We start from the raw sequence: 18,949 nt of genomic DNA, 5'->3' as shown, positions 1-18,949 counted from the left end.
GATCGACGGTCCACATCGGGTTACTTTACATTTGTGGGGGGAAATTTAGTGACTTGGTGGAGTAAGAAGCAGAAAGTGGTTGCTTTATCAAGTGCACAGGTGGAATACAAAGGTATGGCAAAAGGAGTATGTGAATTATTATGGCTTCGGAGGTTGCTCGAAGAACTCGAGTGTCCTTTAATGTCGACTTCGAATTTGTTTTGTGATAATAAGGCAAAGATTGATATCTCCCACAACCCAATCCAGCATGATCACACGAAACATGTGGAAGTTGACAGACACTTCATTAAGGAGAAGTTGGATGGGAATATTATTCACTTCCCGTTCGTAAAGTCAAAGGATCAATTAGCGGACATCTTAACTAAAGATGTTGCCAGTCAAGCGTTCTACAACTCTTTCGTCAAGTTGGGCATGAACGACATTTATGCACCAACTTGAGGGGGAGTGTTGGAGAGTTGACCTTTGTAATTAGCTTAGTTACCTATTTGGGTCCTTGTAATCAGGATGTAATTAGGATAAATATTATTTGGTGTTTCTTTCCTTGTAAATCAATCTTGTACAATATATATTTCCCTCATTGGTGAGAAGAATAATATCAGAAAATTAAACCCCAAAATAAGCCCTAATTGGCATTTATCACAGAAATCCGTACATTACATTATCAATGCAATACAACTATGCAACACTACTCTCAAATTTGACGCTTCTTTATTATTCATCACTCATCTGCATATTCACTATAGGTTTTAGTATGTTGATGAATTAATTGTCACAAGGTCTAATTCTGATGCCAGTCATTAGTTCATTGGTCTGTTATGTGCTACTTTTGCTAGTTGTAAGTTAGAGGATTTTAATTTTTACCTTGGATTGGAGGTCACATGAACAACTAGCCATCTTCTGCTCTCTCAGACTCATTATCCGTTCGACTTATTGAAGAATTTAAAATGAACCTGTGCAAAGCAAGTCCCACTTTATATCCTTCCTCTATGCTCTTGTCAACGCTTGAAGGTAATTTTGTTTCTAATCTGGAGACTTATCACAGTATGGTGGGTGGGCTCCAATGTTTAACTTTGTCTCGTCCCAACATCGCCTATGCAGTTAATCAAGTATGTCAATTCATGCATAATCTGGAGTCCACTCATCATCCAGTAGTCAAACATATATATAGTTATATCAAGGGCACCATCGAGCATGGCATACTCTTTCACTCCTCTCAGGACTACTCCCATTAAGTATTTTCCGAGGCTGATTGGGCAGGTTCCATTGACGACCATGGGTCTGATAGGGATGTATATATTTTTATGGGTCCTAGGTGATCTCTTTACTTGACAGCTAAGAAGCAAACCATTGTATCCTGTTCTAGTTTTGAAGCTCAATATCGTGCTTTTGCCACGGCAGCCATTGAACTAAGATGGTTTTATTATCTATTTCGTAAACCTGGCATTCCAATCCGTTTATCTCTTTGCATTTTTGTTGACAATGTCTCCACTTTCCCCAATTTCAAATCCAATATTCCATGCTCGAACTCGTCACATTGAAATTGACTACCATTTTATCAGGGAATTGCTTGCCCAAGGAGTTCTTGCTACATAGTTTATCCCATCTCACCACCAAATGGTTGATGTACAAGGTAACTTATATTTGTTGTAATAATTATTACTTTTTATAATTAGTTGTACAAGGTCAACTTGTAATATATATATTCAGAACTATGTCAATACAAAAACCATTGAGTTATTCTCCCAAAATACAGGTCTCTTTCTTTTCTTCACTAATACTTTTTGTGCACGAATTCCTTTATACAGTTATAATGACAAATAGATCGTGTATAATGTGCTACAATGGAACTGTAGGCCGGGAAATTGGCGGAATACCTGCAACAACGTCTCATTTTTCAGGTGGAGTAAACTTGGATTTGGACCCTGCAAGATTTGTTTTGTCAATCGACAAAAGGGATTTTTTGCATGACCTTAACTGTAGAAGGCAGTTTATACAAAACCATCTTTACTTGTTTCCTTTTTTTTTTTTTTTAATTGAGATTATAGATATTTTATGAAACAACAACTACTACCTTAGAAATTTATGTTATGTGATGATTGGTGACACATGCTCAAGATATACAATCCTTATATCGTACATCAAGGATAGAATGTTATATAAATAAGCATAGCTCTTCTACCTAGTCTACCATTCTGTGTTGAGGGAAGTAAATATGGCAGGCTTATTTGCAAAATCTCCTTCGCTCTCTCTCAATAATTTGTTATTTTCTTATATTTATCATGCTTAACCACCAATCTCACGGCATCTACGACCACAACTTCCGCCATCAAAACACCAAGCTGTTTTGCCACAAAACTCTTTCACCGTGATTCGGCTCTTTCTCCGTACTATAATCTTAATGCAACCATCAAAGAAAGTGCTATAAGCACATTGAAATGCTCCAGGGTGCGTTTAGCATGCTCGGGAGCAAAAGCCAGTTTTTCCAATGATGACGATACCTGTGCTGGTCATGTTGTGGTGATGCCAAAGATGTGTGAGTCTCCTATTTTGTTGGGCTCGGGCCCGTATGCAGAGATAGAGGAAAATGAGGCCTTGGGCCTGCGGGCCGCTAGGCTTGGCTCGTGCGAGTAAGAGAATAAGGGAGGCCCTGGGGCTCTTGCTACCCTTTCCTGCTGACTTGGGTCGGGAGGCATTTTGGGCCGAGATAAGAGATGGACCAGGTTGTGGGGCCTGGTGTGGCTGCTGGGCTCCTATGATCTTGGGCCTGGTGTGTTGTTACCTTTTTTAGTTTTTTGCTGTCTAATGATTATTCCTTGTGTTTTCGTAGAAGTTCTTTGAGCATGTCTTCTTTAGGCCACAAGAATGATGATGGTGCGCCACCGTTATATCATCAAGGTGGGTCTTTGAGTAAAGTGGGCTACTTCAAGGTTGTTAACTTCAAAATTAATTCCAATGACTTGTTCAAAGATTTCTTGGAAGCGTATAGGCACTCCATTCCGTCTGGGATGCGTGTGACGCGTGTCAAGGAGGGTAGTAGCCATGAGCCATGTAATGGGGGCTTAGAGAGCCATCAAGTTTTACCCATACTACTTCGTGTTGGGATTTACTTTTCTCATTCCGTGTTTCTTCCAAGAAGTGTTTTGTTCCATAAAGTGTGCCCTCACTCAATGTTCTCCAAATGCGGTCCATGTGATGGTGGGATTCCTTAATCGAAGCCAATTCTTTGATTTGGATCTGACCATCAACGAATTTTGGTACTTCTTTGACATAGGCCATATTGATGAAGTTGGGCAACTGCGATCCCATCATAGGCTCTTTAATCATTCGAGCAAGTGATATCATGACTGGCCCAAGGAGAATTTGGAGATAAGTGGAGAATGAGAGTCTAATTCTTCCCTTAAGCTGCGCGTTCTGACGATTTTCATCACTGATAAATAGACTACTTAGTCTCTAGGCTGCTTTGTGCTTTTGCTAACCTGCTCTCTGATTTGTTGATTGTCCTCATCTGTTTATAAAGATTCATAATTTGGCTCAAATTCCAAGACTTCTCTAGATATGGAGAAGGTGCATGTTACTTTATGTATCCCTGCTGAGTACCATGAATAACATTTGCTGCTTAATCCTTTTTCACCAGGAGAAAGGTGGGCTGTCCTCGAAATAGGAGATAAAGCAGATCAAGGTGGAGGCATTAACTTGTCTGATCATTGTCGTGAAGCCTGCTGTGAATGAAGGTAGAAATAAGAGATCTTCCCTACCTGCTTAAGAGATGTCGGTTGAGAAAAAATCGAATGTTTGCCTGCTATTGATAGGCTTGTGATTGACTTGACTTCTTCCAAGGAGAAGAAAGATAAGGTTGCTGGATCTAAGCTAGTGATGCTTGCCATGCCGAAGATAGCTAGTATGATTACTGATAGAATTTGTCAGCATAGAGGTTCCGTCGTGTGCCCAATGCCAAAATATGTGCCTAAGACGTTCGTTGGGAGCTAAGAAAGAGGAGAATGCTCATGTGGGTAGTTGTGAGAAATCCACCAAGCTTGTTTCTGTAGAGGCTGCTAAGATCTATCCGATTTGAAGCCATATATTGTTAAAGACATAGACGCATGTGCCAAGCTTGTTGATGGCACTAGAGGGGTTATTTGCCCAAGTTCTTTTGTGAAGCATACGACCTTGTATAAAGGGATTTCCTTGCTTGTTATGATGCAAAAAACGACGATTTTGGTAGCTGAGTCCCAATCTTGTTGCAAGTTTCGACGAAATGGGCAATATGTTGTTTGGGATTACTCCTTCCATCAAATTGCATGAATTTTGGCATCTAATAACCCCTTGGCATCCTTAAGGCGTCAATCTTCTTAAAGTAAGGCTTTGAATATAGCACGGAGTCATGTAAGCTCCCCTTGTACTGCGCCTTGATGGTGCTAGTGATCATCTCCTACGGTTGTTGGATAGAAAAAGATCCTATGAGAGCTACTGCTTGGTTCAGTTTCTGCTCAACTTTTTCTATCGAAGGTTCCTCATCTTCATCATTTTCCTTTTTTTTTTTGTAGGTCAATCTTTAGGTCGTAGTCAGCTTTATCGTCATGTTACGCCTCCAGTCGGTTGATGAGTGTGGTAATTTGCAAGTCATTTTCCTTCACAGTCCTTGTTAGCCTTAGGATTACCTCATTCATTTACGCCAGCTAGTCCTCAATGGAAATCACACTAGTAATCATGACTTGTATGGCTATGAGATATGAACTGCTGTTTGAGTCGGCATCGGAAGTCAAGGACTCAGAGTACCTCATCGAGCTTTCTTCCCTTGGTGCCCTTAGTGAGGTCAAGGTGATCATGGGCTCATGCCTTAAGTGCTCTTGCTCCTTTGGCAAAGTTGATGTAAAAGTGGAAGGCATGGCAGAAATAGTCTTCCTTGCTTTGGGTTGTGACGCCTAAAGTGCCACCACTTGCACCAAGGATGATCTTGTTCTTTGCAATGGTTGTGGGAATAGTTTGATCCTTTGTTGATGCTATGTAGGTTTCTTGTGGATTTGAAGACAGAGATGAGAGGTAGAGATGTCCCACTGGGTGTGCCAAATTTGTAAACAAAAAAATTATGTAATGAATGAAATGAGAACACGTGTACAAAGTAAATTTGTATTGATTTGAATTTGTAAGTTACAATCTTTGTTTACAATTTCCCTCTGATTTAGTCTTCAAATTTGATGTAGATGCGTAGGTTGTTGATCCAAGGGTCGTGATGACTTGATCTCAGAGAATGATTGCTTTAAGTTTTGAGCTTGAAATAATGCTTGGATGGTCTGTACCTCAAGGTCTGGCAAAGATGATGTTGATGTGGGATTTCATTGATTCAAGGGTCTTGGCGACTTGATTCTTAAATGAATGTCGTTACAAGTTTTAAGCTTGCAACAAAGTCTTGAAGGAATCGGCACAAGTGCTTGTTGATTCTTCAAGGAGTGCTTCGGCTTTGGTGACAGAAAGCTTTGGCTTTGGTTGTGCATTCTTCAAAGAGAGCTTTGGCAGCGTATTAGTCTTCAAAGATTTGTGCAACGGTTCTTCTCAATGTGTAGTTTTCGATCCCTTTGTATGTCTTGGGTCCTTATATTTATAGACTTCCAAAGTCATGCCTTTGGATGGATTTGGCCTTGATTTGTGTCTTGATTCGTCCATGTGAGAATTTAGGCATGTTTTGTGTCTTGATATGTCTACAAGGACGAAAAGAGTACCATGAATCTAGACCATTTAGCAGATACATAAATCACTTATATTTGTTGCTTTATTACTTCTTATAAACAAAGTCAACTTGATATATATATATATATATATATATATATATATATATAATGACTAAGATTGCTAAGTAAAATTGGATCATACATTATGATGAAAATAATGAACTTAAATTAATGATGCAATATAGTTATTGAAATTAGAATTTATTATTGACTTTTGAAAACTTACAATTTACTGATAAAATTTACTGAAAGAATTGGATGATGATGCTCATAGGCATCCTTCTTCTCTTTCTAAAAGTGTGTACAATATTTGGTTTCCTTGAATACAATGCGAACTCGAAGAAAATTTGAACTAAGGAAAGTTATGGAAATTAACTTGCTTTCTTTGTCTTTAGAGTCTTCCTCTTCTAGACTTGGAAAATGAGACTTGAATGATTGAGTTCTTCACTGTTTAAGCACAAGCTGGAAGATGACTTGTTTTTACTGTTGATGAATATTGAGCTTGTTGGAATAATTATTATTTTTATAGTAGAATGTGTTGAGTGATTCCTACTGACTGATTGATTCCTTGCTTTTACTATGTGAATAATGTCTGAATGTTTCACATGCTTCACATGGTGTCTTGAAATGATGACTGAAAATTGAAATTAGTACCAGGCGGAATAACTTGTATATAAAAACTATAATCTGCTGGACTGACTAGTCAAGCCTGTTAGTCAACTAAGATAAATTTGTTAGTCAATAAATCAAAGAGTCAATAACCAATTTCAAATAGTAAAAGCTATCTTACTCAACATGGCCTCAGTTCGTTCCAAGTTATTAATGTGTTAAGAGAGCATGATTGTGAGCACGTGCCAATTATATATTCAAGTGATACACGTAGCATGTATATGTATGTGAGATATGTGACACAATATAAATAACTTTGGACACAAGATACTTTTTTCTTGAAAAACCCACCTCGAGGTTAAAAAAAATAGAGGCTCTCCACTGAGTCCAATCCACTAGTATAATCAGGATTCGTACAAAGTACCATGCAAAGCTCAATTCCTAGACCTAGTCTATGAAGCAACCTTGCCTTATACAAGATGGATTCATTCAATCTTAACGAAGTGGCAGTCCTCCTAAGCTTTTCACCTTGTGGCACAGAGACCAATACATAAACTATGCATATGATGATATGACAATGATATGCATATCTAGATTCAAATATTTACTCAGTTTCTCTAGTCAAACAATTGAAGGAAGAAACTGAAGAGAATCCAAAAATGGGTCAGTTTACAGATTTGAAATTAGAAACACTTCACCACAAAATTAATGTAAAAGCACAAAGACAATGCAACCATATTCTTTAATGATTGGGTGTTTAATGCATGAAAAAAGGTTTTGAAATTAAGGTTTCATAAATGAAGAACAAAGAGGAAGGTAAAACCTTAATGTTGTTTTCTTTCTTTCTCTCTCTAGGAAATAAGATCTGAAACCCCAAATGAACTAAGGAACCGACTAGGGATCTTAACCTTCAAAGTTTTGGTTCATTTTTCAACCCTCATGACACGTGTCAAGGTTCTAAGCAATCTGAAAAACAGACATTCGCCAAAAAACTGTCAGTTAGCCCATGTGGGTAGGTCACAAATTACGTGCCTAACTTGCTGGAAATCTGTGTGCACAACTGACTAGTCAACTAAGCTAGTCATAAAGTAATAGGAATGTAGACATGAAATGCACATGCATGAACAAACCTGTTGAAGTGACATGTGCCACATCTTTGAACATTTCTTCCCAGTAAACACAGCCCTTAAATAGAGAAAAGCTAGATTGAGTATGTGGTACAATTACAATGTTGACAAGGAAAGCCAAACCTAAAAGTTTAGACTTCACAAAAATGATGATTGAATTCTTCACATGGTGGTTGACATGGTGACTAACTGCGTTCACATGGCTTTATGCAAATGGGTATTATGCATCCTGGTAGTCAGCCTACCTAATGCTTTGACTGTTTGGCTTTACTAGTTGCTGTGATGATGCATCTAAGGATTAAGAGGAAGTTTCATCTTCTTCATCTTTAGATTTTAACTGTAATTGTAATTGGGCTGCCTGTGACTATAATTATGCCACTTGAGCAAGAAGTTTTTGTACAAGGTCTTTAATTTCTACAATTTTATGCTTTGATGATGATTTGGAAGACTTTGACTTTTCTTTAAGTGAGGAAGATGAAGAGATATCTGATAATGACTGTGTTTCGATAACTGGATGTGGTTCAATGGGAAATTCACTAAGAACCTGTTCAATGATTCTTTGTTGGCTGAATTTGTCCTACCATTTGACTAGTCTAACTTTATGAACTTCTTCATTGTCTACTTCGTACTCCCATTTTAAAATCACTAGAACTCTATATTTGGCCACGAAAATTAAAAGAAGAGGTATTTTTTTGTTGAACTGACTTCTGTTGAATCTTGACCGAAAATAGTTGATTATTTGCATGAGTGATTATGGGATGAGACTAACTGTAAGGCCATGAACTGACTACCACTTGGAGAACCAAGCTAGCAATATTGGTTGAAATTTTTTGTCGAAGTTGATAAACCAAGAATGACTTCTTTCTGATAGAGGAAAATGTTGGTCCATGCATTGATGTAATCATAATAATTGTACTGAATATTGGATGGTTGAGTGTGAAGGGACTTGTATTGTAAATAGGGATTCCCCATTCTTTTTTTGTCATGATCTTTCATTTGTGTGACTGGTGATGGGTTTAATGGTTATTAACTCGGTTTCAAAGAGAATGCTTTTGTAAAGTTCATAGGTTTTGTCTAACTCTTCCGGTTGATAGTGGAAATTTGGCGGAAACCAGAATTTGGCCAACTTTGCTGGTGTTGGGTTTGGAATAAGATTTGGAGGGTAACTGAACAAATATTCACTGGATGATTTTGGAATGTAAAGAGAGGGTTGATTGTAATTCATCATTGGTTGTGGTGGTTTTACTGAGGTTTTGTAATGATCATAAGGTTTGACTAAGGTTGACTGATAATTTGGTCGAAAATTCCCTACGGTAGAACCTAAGGTTGTAAAACGATTTACTGAACTGCTGGCTAAGTAAGACACAAGGCCTAACTTTTGTCAGTGATTTCATTTGGGAATTTATCTCCAAACTGGATGACTCTGTCTATGGGTTGGATTGTTGAATGATGGATATTGTATCCTAAAAGTCTTATACTGGTTTGAAACAATTTTATTTTTGTAGCTGAAATAACTAATCTATTTGACTTAATTATTTTTATGAACATGTTTAAATGTTTCCAATGTTCATCAATTAACTTTGAATAAATGAGGACATCATCCAGGTAAACAAGGGAAAAGTGATTATATTGATTGAATATTTCATTAATTATGTTTTGGAATTTACTGGGTGCATTTTTCATGCCAAATGGCATTACATTACATTCATAATGGCCAAGAGAGTGACAAATGCTATTTTGTATTTGTCATCCTCATGAATTTGAATTTGCGAGAAGTCCAATTTCATGTCAAATTTTGAAAAGATTACTGCTTCACTTAATCTTTTTGTTAAATCTCTTTTATTGGGGACTGGATATCTTATCCATTCTAAGGCTTCATTTAATGGTTTATAATTAATGATTAATCTTGGAGAAATTCAGTATTTTTAGGGATATAGAAAGCAGGGCATGACCAATGTGAGTTACTTTTTCTGATTATTCCTTTGTTGAGTAATTATGTGATTTCATGTTTACAAAATTTCATAGTTTCATGACTCATTTGGATTGACCTAGCTTTTGTGGGTATTTTCCATTCATCGAATTCTTTAATGTAAGGAAGTTTGACTGTATGTTGTTTCCTACACAAAAAGGCATTAGGATTATCTAAACATATTTCTTCAACAAGTTTTGTTGAAAAGAATTAATTCTTTGTTGTAAGGGTTTGCTGTTTAACTGATCTTCAATTCTTTCGTAATTTATTTCTTCTTTTAAATAACTCATGTGTTGCATTTTTCTTTCAATTATGTTGATTGTTTTTGAAATATTATTTTCTTTAACTAATTTATCCCGTTGAGCTCTGTTTTAGAAGAGAACTTAAATTTTACTTCTTGGCCCATAGCAATGGTAGAAATTCATCATAGTGTACTGTAAAAGGATACATAAGGGCTATGAAAGGAAGTCCTAAATGATATGGTCTGATATGTTTTTTTTTTTACAAGGACAAATGGTGTTTGAAAACAAACATTGTCTTGACAAATGTGTGCTTTTGGTATTTCGTAATTTAATTGCATTGGGAAATGGTTGGATGTACTAAGGATTTTAGTTGATTTGTGAAAGTATTTGGTTGAAATTATTCCCTTATGAATACAATTCAAATTTGCTTCTGAATTGATTAGGGCAATTGTTTCTCTTTAGAAATCTTCATTTATTAGTTTGACATTTAAATACCATTTTCTAATTCTAATTTTGTTAGGCCTTTTATCCAAAATGATCCCTGAGATTTGTATAACTCCTCATTTTGGTCCCTGAAATTTGAAGTTGATAGAATTGGTCCCTAAGTTTGTCCACCATCAATCATTTTGGTCATTCCGTGAAAATTCTCCATTAATTAAGGATAAATTTATAAAAATACCCTCAATTTTTGTCAAATCATTTTGACTTATTGTTTATTAAATTGAGGGTAGTTTCATCATTTTAATCTTTATTTAACATAACTATTCACAGAAGGACTAAAATGATTGGTGGTGGATGATATCAATGACCACTTGTATTGATTGGTGGTAAATTGAGGGGTTATGCAAATCTCAGAGACCATTTTGGCTAAAAAGCCATTTTGTTAAATGAGCTTAAAATTAAACTTTTGGTTGAACCTTTATCATTTTCTTCATGGTTGTTTTCTCTTGGTTCTTTCTCGGATGAGGAAGAAGTTTGTTTATTGTTTTGCTTAGATTCTTTCTCAATTAATTTTTGTGTTTGAATGAAGCTAAGATGTGATCTAATTTATTGATTGTCTGTTTTAAGGATTTTTATTTCTTCCTTAATTTTGTTTACTTCATATTATAAATCTGTAACCATAATTTCTTTTTTTGGTTCATTAAATCTTTCCAAGGTTGTACCAAGACAGATTTTACTTTGTGGAGTTGTGTGACATCCCACATCGTCCAGGGGAGTGATCCTTAAATGTATATTCCCATCCCTACCTAGCATGAGGCCTTCTGAGAACTCACACGAGAACTTCCCAATGGGTCACCCATCCTCCATCCTGGGAGTGCTCTCGCACGCTACTCGCTTAACTTCGGAGTTCCCATGGAACCCGAAGCCAGTGAGCTCCCAAAAGGCCTCATGCTTAGTAGGGATGGGAATATACATTTAAGGATCACTCCCTTGGGCGATGTGGGATGTCACAATCCACCCCCCTTAGGGGCCTGTCGTCCTCGTCGACACACACGCGACTAGGGTTAGGCTCTGATACCAAATTGTCACATCCCAGCCCGGGGGGACCACTTCCCGAGCCCGCTCCACCACCGTAGCACGATATTGTCCGCTTTGGGCCCCGACTATGCCCTCACTGTTTTGTTTCTGGGAACTCACACGAGAACTTTCGAATGGGTCACCCATCCTAGGAGTGCTCTCGCGCGCTACTTGCTTAACTTCGGAATTCCCATGGAACACGAAGCCAGTGAGCTCCCAAAAGGCCTCATGCTAGGTAGGGATGGGAATATACATTTAAGGATCACTCCCCTATGTCACAATCCACCCCCTTTAGGGGCCCGACATCCTCGTCGGCACACACGCGACCAGGGTTAGGCTCTGATACCAAATTGTCACATCCCGGCCCGGGGCGGATCACTTCCCCGCGCGGGCTGTGACATCCCACATTGCCCAGGGGAGTGATCCTTAAATGTATATTCTCATCCCTACCTAGCATGAGGCCTTTTGGGAGCTTACTGGCTTCGGGTTCCATGGGAACTCCGAAGTTAAACAAATAGCACGCGAGAGCACTCCAGGATGGGTGACCCATTGGGAAGTTCTCATGTGAGTTCCCAGAAACAAAATCGTGAGGGTGTGGTCGGGGCCCAAAGTGAGCAATATCATGCTACGGTGGTGGAGCGGGCCCGGGAAATGATTCGCCCCAGGCCGGGATGTGACAAGTTGGCTGTTGACTGGTGCTAGCTTCTTCTTGACTATCTAATTTCTTTAATTTTTTTCAAGTAATGAGATTTTAATTCTGGATCATCGATTTTACTAATTAATTCAATTAATAAACCTTCTTGTTCTTCTTGTTTATTTAAGACTGAAATTGTTTTACGACAACTATCTCTGCATCCCATATTTATGTCTAGGGAGTCATAGTTGTTTGAATGGTTTGACTCTGAGGAGTTATAATCGAACTCTTGTTCATTTTCACTTTGGTCTGTGTCTTTTAACTCTAGCACTTGGATTAATTTAGTTTTCTGTTCCTCATATATTTTAACTAATTAATTATCTTTTTTTACTGTACATTTGTTTGCATGGTGGCCAAATTACCTTTGTTTTGATCTTTGGAATAAATTTTATTAAATGATTTTTTTTCCAATTTTTGTTAGGTTTACTTTTTTCATAGAATTTATTGGTGTTAAAATTCTTTTTGTTGTACTTGTCATATTTGTGATATCTTTTATTTTGGTATTTATTGGGATATCTTTCTATGCTTTTCTTTTTACTAGAAGGGGCAATAGGGGGTAAACCGTATTGTTCATAAAACATTCATAACTCATATTTGGCTATTGATTTATCTTTGTTGACTTGTTTTGTTATTTTCATATCAATACACATTTTTAATCCTTCCTTCTAGAAAATATTAATAATATTTCCATAAGTAAGGGTATTATATGGTATGGTACCTTCTTCGTTGACTAAAACTTGTCTGATTTTGTGTGAAAATAAGTTTGGTAATCCAATTTTTGAATTTATCTTTCCAAAATGACTCTTTACTGCCTTCTCTAAGCATTACTTAGGACATGAAAATGTCTTTGTACCACCTAAAGTCGCTTAAGGTGGGATATCTTAGATTACTTAGTTGATCATGTATTTTGGAGGTTACGTTACTTGGTGTTTCTATGAAGTGTTCAAGTATTGTGAAGAGTAATGTGTTGATTGTGTCTAGGACTCCCTTACCGACTTTTTCATCGAATATAGGGGTTCTGTCTTCATTCCTTTTTATTGCATGTTTTATTGCATTTATTGATTATTTAGTGAGTTGTTTTTCCCACAGGAATGTAACATTTCTATAAATCCAATTGTAGACATGTAAATTTCGTTGCATGCGAATGATGCATCACAAAGCTCCACGTGGAATATGAATCATCACAAATAGACAAGTCTTCAATGACATGTGGCACAAATCAAGCAAAGGAAGAATAAAACTTCCCAAATTTCGGCAATAGGGAGAAAATATCTCTTAAAATCAGCATGGAGTCCAAAATCTCTCAAAACCAGAATGAAAGCTAAACTATCTTCACAAAACAAGAAAGAATTGAAGATTGCTCACAAAATAGGCAAGAAAGCCCTATAATTCGACCAAGCAAGGAAATTGGCTGAAATTAAGACACAAAACATGGCCTAAATTCTCCCATGGACGAATCAAGACACAAATCAAAGCAAAATCCATCCAAAGGCAAGCTTTGAGAAGTCTATAAATACAAGGTCCACGGACAAGTATAAGGTCAACAATTTCTACATTTAAGGTTGACAATTTCTACATTCAAGGCCGAAATTCTCACAAAAGGAGAACCTCTACCAAATCTTTGAAGACTAATCTGTGGCCAAAGCTCTCTTTAAAGAACGCATAACCAAAGCTGAAGCTTTCTTTCGACAAAAGCAAAGCACTCCCCTGAAGAATCAACAAGCACCTGTGCCGATTCCTTCAAGACTTTGTTGCAAACTCAAAACTTGTAACAACGTTCGATTCAAGATCAAGTCGCCAAGACTCTTGAATCAACGAAATCCTACATCAACACTACTTTTGTTGTAGCTTTGAGGTGAAGACTATCAACGTATTGTTTCAAACTTAAAACTTGAAACAATCGTTCAATAGTTCATCTGAGATCAAGTCATCGCGACCCTTGGATCAACAATCTACGCATCTTCATATAATTTGAACACTGAATTAAAGGAAAATTATAAACAGAGATTGTTTCATTCGTTACACAATTTTCGTGTTTACAAATTTGGCATGCCTAGCGAGATCTCTCTGCCTCTCATCTCTGTCTTCAAATCCACAAGAAACATACATGGCATCAAGAAAGGATCAAGTTATTCCCACAACCAACGCAAAGAACAAGAACATCCTTGCCGCAAGTGGTGGCAATTTGGGTGTCGCAACTCGAAGCAAGGCTATAGCTCTCTCTACCGTGCCTTCCACCTCTACATTAACTCTGCCGAAGGACTAAGAGCACCTAAGGCACGAGCTCGCAACTAAGAAACATACATGGCATCAAGCTATTCCCGCAACCAACGCAAAGAACAAGAACATCATTGCCACAAGTGGTGGCATTTTAGGCATTGCAACTCGAAGCAAAGCATTAGCTCTCTCTACTATGCCTTCCACCTCTACATCAACTCTGCCGAAGGACTAAGAGCACCCGAGGCACGAGCTCGTGGTCACCCTAGCCTCGCTAAGTGCGCCAAGGGAAGAAATGAAGGAAATTTTTTTTCCTAGCTAAGAACATGTAAGAACATTTGAACACATAAGCAAACTAATAACAGTTTAAAGTAGGCACACATTAAAAAACAATTCTAAAACCCATGACTTTTAAAGCCTAGTGAATGGTGAACCACAAGACTCTTTAACAAAATTAAAGAGAAGGAAGAATTTTGAGATTCATTACCCTTAAAGCTCATCCTTCTTTACACAAGGGATTCACCCAAGTGGAGGGCCTTCAAGTCACCTCCTAGCTCCTTAGATCTTTCTTGTGATTTTCTTCCTTTTGATTCTCCTTTGCTCCTTAAGGATGTGAGGAAAGTATCTCCAAGAACACCAAAGGTTTGGTGTCTCTAAGTCTCCACACCAAAGATGAGGTGTAAAGATGAAATAGTTGACTTAGAGGAAGAAAGATTGGTAGCTATCCCACCCCTAAGTGGCCTGCCTCTATAAAGAAAAAGAGAGAAAAGGCTTCTCTTCTTTGACCCAAGAAAACCCTAGTGAGAGAATGGCTACAAAGTTGCCTTAATACCACCTCACATCTAAGTGGCAAACTTGCAATTAAGCCAAGTTTGCATCCACTCACCCTATGGCCGGTTTTTGACTTAGTTATTGGGCTAATTTCCATTTAGTTGTCACACAACCTAAACTCAATGGGCCTTGAGGACCAAAAACCTTTTTGGGCCCTGAAACCCCAAACCAACTTAAAAGCCCAATACGAACATTTTGTAAGATTAATTAACTAATTAATATTCTTGACCATTCTCAATTAAACTATTTAATTGCTTATCCATCTCATTTATATTTCTTCACTTTCATCCTTACTCGGTATACGATCCATTAGGTTCCAATTAGTGAGGCAGTGGGCGATTGTTACTCTTAACAATTGATTGTGAATTGAAACTACATTTCAATTCTCCCTTTGATAAAGACTAGTGTTTACTAATCCTTAAGGATTCCACAAACTATGAGTGACACCTAGCAGTATGTCATGGCTACCCAAGCTAAGTAAAAGTGGTTGGAGAACCTATCTAGTTACAATTACAACGCAATATGGTCATTGTCTAATACAATACTCTTAATCACATTGTTTGAGTGAAAGTTTGTTTCATGTCTACTATCCAATATGATACTTCTCTGTATGATTCAATTGAATATGATTTGGAACAAACTTCCTAAGTCATATTCGTATGCTTTGGCAAAAGACTCTTGAATCATATCTTAGAGTCTTCTTCCTCCACCATGGAAGGTTAGAGATCCCTTGTTGTGCATTCATATACCTACATGACTAGATAGCTTGATCCCAACAATGCTGTGGACACTTTCGATGGAATGCTTTTGACATGATCAAAGATTAAGGACCTAACCATTAGTCATCTATGATGCCTCAAGTCAAAGGACTACTTTGCATATTGCAACTTATGAGTTCTTACATGACATGTATGTTCGAACTTCTTTTTGATCGTTGTTTAGTGTACTGAATTACCTTTTGAGCACCTATGTGTTTGTCTCAGTGTCCAACACTAAATGACTTGAGACTAGTCATACTCGTGCTTGAGTTAACATAACACATACTAACCTTAGTGGATTGTCAATGCCCAATTGGCAATCCTATGGCTAGGAACGTTTTAGGAATGAACATAAAAGAAAGGTCTCGTTAATCTAACTTACTTAAATCACTTCTCTCTTAGATTAAATACATTCCTTGGATTCCCTTATTGCTTAAACACATAATACAATAAAAAGTGATTAATAATAAGCTTTGCCCTTCATTGAACATATAATAGTTTAACATAATAAGTATTCCAAAAGTTATTACATCAAATGAATGGCTTTGTGGGCATACTTCCAACAAGAAAGCCCAATGAGGTACTTTGAGTCATTGACTTCTGATGCCGACTTAAGTAACATCTCGTATCCTGTAGCCATGCAAGTTATGATTACTAGTGCAACTTCCATCGAGGAGTAGCTAGCTCAAATGAATGAAGCAATTGCAAGGCTAACACAGACCGTGGAGGAAAATAACTTGCAAATTACCATACTCGTCAACCGACTAGAGGCACAGGACGACGAAAAAGCTGACCACGACCCAAAGGTTGACCTACAAAAGATGGAAATTGATGAAGATGAGGAGCCTCCTATAAAAAAAGTCGAGGAGAAGCTGGACCAAGCAACGACGCTCATGAGATCTTTTTCTATCCAGTAGCTGCAGGAGATGATCACTAGTACCATCAAGACATAGTATGAAGGGAGCTCACATGACTCTATGTTGTATTCAAAGCCTTATTTTAAGAAGATTGATGCCTTGAGGATGCTAAGGGGTTATCAGCCGCCAAAATTCATGCAATTTGATGGAAAAGGCAATCCCAAACAACATATTGCCCATTTCATCGAAACTTGCAACAACGATGGGACAAAGGGAGACTACCTCATCAAATAATTCATGCGTTCACTGAAAGTTAAGGCCTTTGATTGGTATGCCGACCTCGAGCCCGAATCTATCAATAACTGGGATTAGCTTGAAAGGGAATTCCTTAACCACTTCTACAATAATCACCGCATTGTAAGCATGCTAGAGCTGACAAATACGAAGTAGTGGAAGGACGAACTTGTCGTCGATTACATCCACAGATGGCGTTTATTAAGTCTGGATTGCAAATATCAGCTTTTTGAAATGAGCTAAGTATTGCTAATCATGGGAAAAATAGCCATTCATCAAGTTCAAGAAAGACAAGGTGTTTAGTCTGAAGGTCTACAAGACTGGGAAGAAGCCCACCAAGGAAGCTTTTACCGTCAACACTACCTCCATCAAGCCCTCATCCGCACCCTTTAAGATTTCCTCCGAAAAAAGAACGAATGAGATAAAGAGAGGTGAGCCTTCTCATACCTAAGACAGGTACAAAAACACCTTAAGGGAACTAGAGTGGAAAACGTACCATTTTCCTGATTCTAAAGTGGTTGCAATGCTAGATGACTTGCTGGAAATGCAGGTGATTGAGTTACCTAAGCGCCCCGAAGAGATGAATCGCATTAACAATCCTAGGTACTGTAAATACCATCGTATCGTGAATGATCTGGTTGGCAAATGCTTCGTCCTCAAGTCGCTCATCATGAAGCTGGCATAATAAGGGCAAATTGAGATTAACCTTGAAGACATGGTCGCAACTCACACTACTACGATTGTGTTTGGATCCTTCGATTATGTGCCTTTCCAAGTGACGCATGCCCACTCCCGTCCATGCTCAAGCTGCACGACACTTTCTGCACAACCATCGCTAGGGGCAAACGACCAAGATGTACCTACCAACAATGAAGAAAGGTAGACGTTGGTGACCTACGAAAAGACAAGACAGCCAAGAGCACAAGTCACACGGCCAAAGGTGGAACAAGGGAGAAAGCACCACCGTCGCAAAAATAGGAAACCCAAAAGAAACGTAAAAGCTGCTAAACCAACGTACGCTGGGGAACCTATGGAGTAATATCCATGCATTCCCGTCTACTTGCATAAGTACTTCCCGAATGACTTCTTCCGACAGTGCATTACCGTTGCCTGCCACATGGTTGAAATAAAGATAAAAAAACCCTCGAAAGGCAAAGCTATGGTCATAGAGCAAAAGAAAACTCCCATGCCTAAAGAAAGCCTGCTGGCACACTTTAGCATCGAGGAGGCAGTACGATTGCCCAAGGAGATGCGAAAAGCACTAGTACTAGTCTTGGTAAGTCCCGACGACCATGAGGTGCAAGAAAGCAAGGATAAAGGCTTGAAACTTTGGCCACATGAATATGCCACATGTTGTGCCACCCATGACGCAATCAACTTCACTGACAAAGACTTGCTACTAGGGTTAAAGCCTCACAATCGTCCTCTCTTTGTCTCTAGTTACGTAAGATAGAACAAAATCAACCATAGGCTTGTGGATGGTGGATCGACCATAAACATCATGCCAAAGTCAACAATGACCATAATCGACATCAAGGTGGATGAATTATCCCAAAGCCGCCTTCTAATTCAAGGTTTTAACCAAGAAGGACAAAGAGCAATGGGTACATTCCAAGTCGAGATGACCATTGGCGAACTCAAGTCAAGCACACTATTCCATGTGATTGACGAAAGAACTTTCTATCGCTTGCTCTAAGGAAGGCCTTGGTTCCATGAGAATGGAGTGGTGCCATCCACCCTTCACCAATGCTTAAAATTCTACAGAGAATAAGTGAAGGTGATACAAGGTGTGGAGCCAAAAATAATCGAGGCGACACGTGGATTCTTCGGTTAAAAAGAAAAAATTACCCTCGAGGCACACAAGAACTCCTACGCGTAAGCAGTGGACAATCACAACTCAATCAAGGTCAAAAGTGATCAAAATAGGTATTTATTCAAAACCTAGTTCTTTCATCCTCATCAAATCCTTCCCACAAGGTAACCTTCAATTATTCATTCAAAATAGGATTAATTTTCTAATTAATTTCCTAATTGATTGCAAGTGTGACACCCCGTTCCAAATTTTACGTTTTTATTTTATTTTAAAAGCGTGAATTTACGAAAATGC

The 18,949-nt window shown here is 38.2% G+C and overlaps 1 pseudogene; it reads left to right on the top strand.

The window, feature by feature from the left end:
* Window positions 1–1,831: 1,831 nt before the first annotated feature.
* Window positions 1,832–18,949, top strand: part of LOC137730957 (aspartic proteinase CDR1-like) — a 63,548-nt pseudogene continuing 46,430 nt past the window's right edge.

This window comes from Pyrus communis, chromosome 16 (assembly GCF_041283825.1).
Source record: "Pyrus communis isolate YQ-2024b chromosome 16, ASM4128382v1, whole genome shotgun sequence".
In the NCBI taxonomy this organism is placed as follows: Eukaryota; Viridiplantae; Streptophyta; class Magnoliopsida; order Rosales; family Rosaceae; genus Pyrus; species Pyrus communis.
This window is presented reverse-complemented; position numbering and strand designations above follow the sequence as displayed.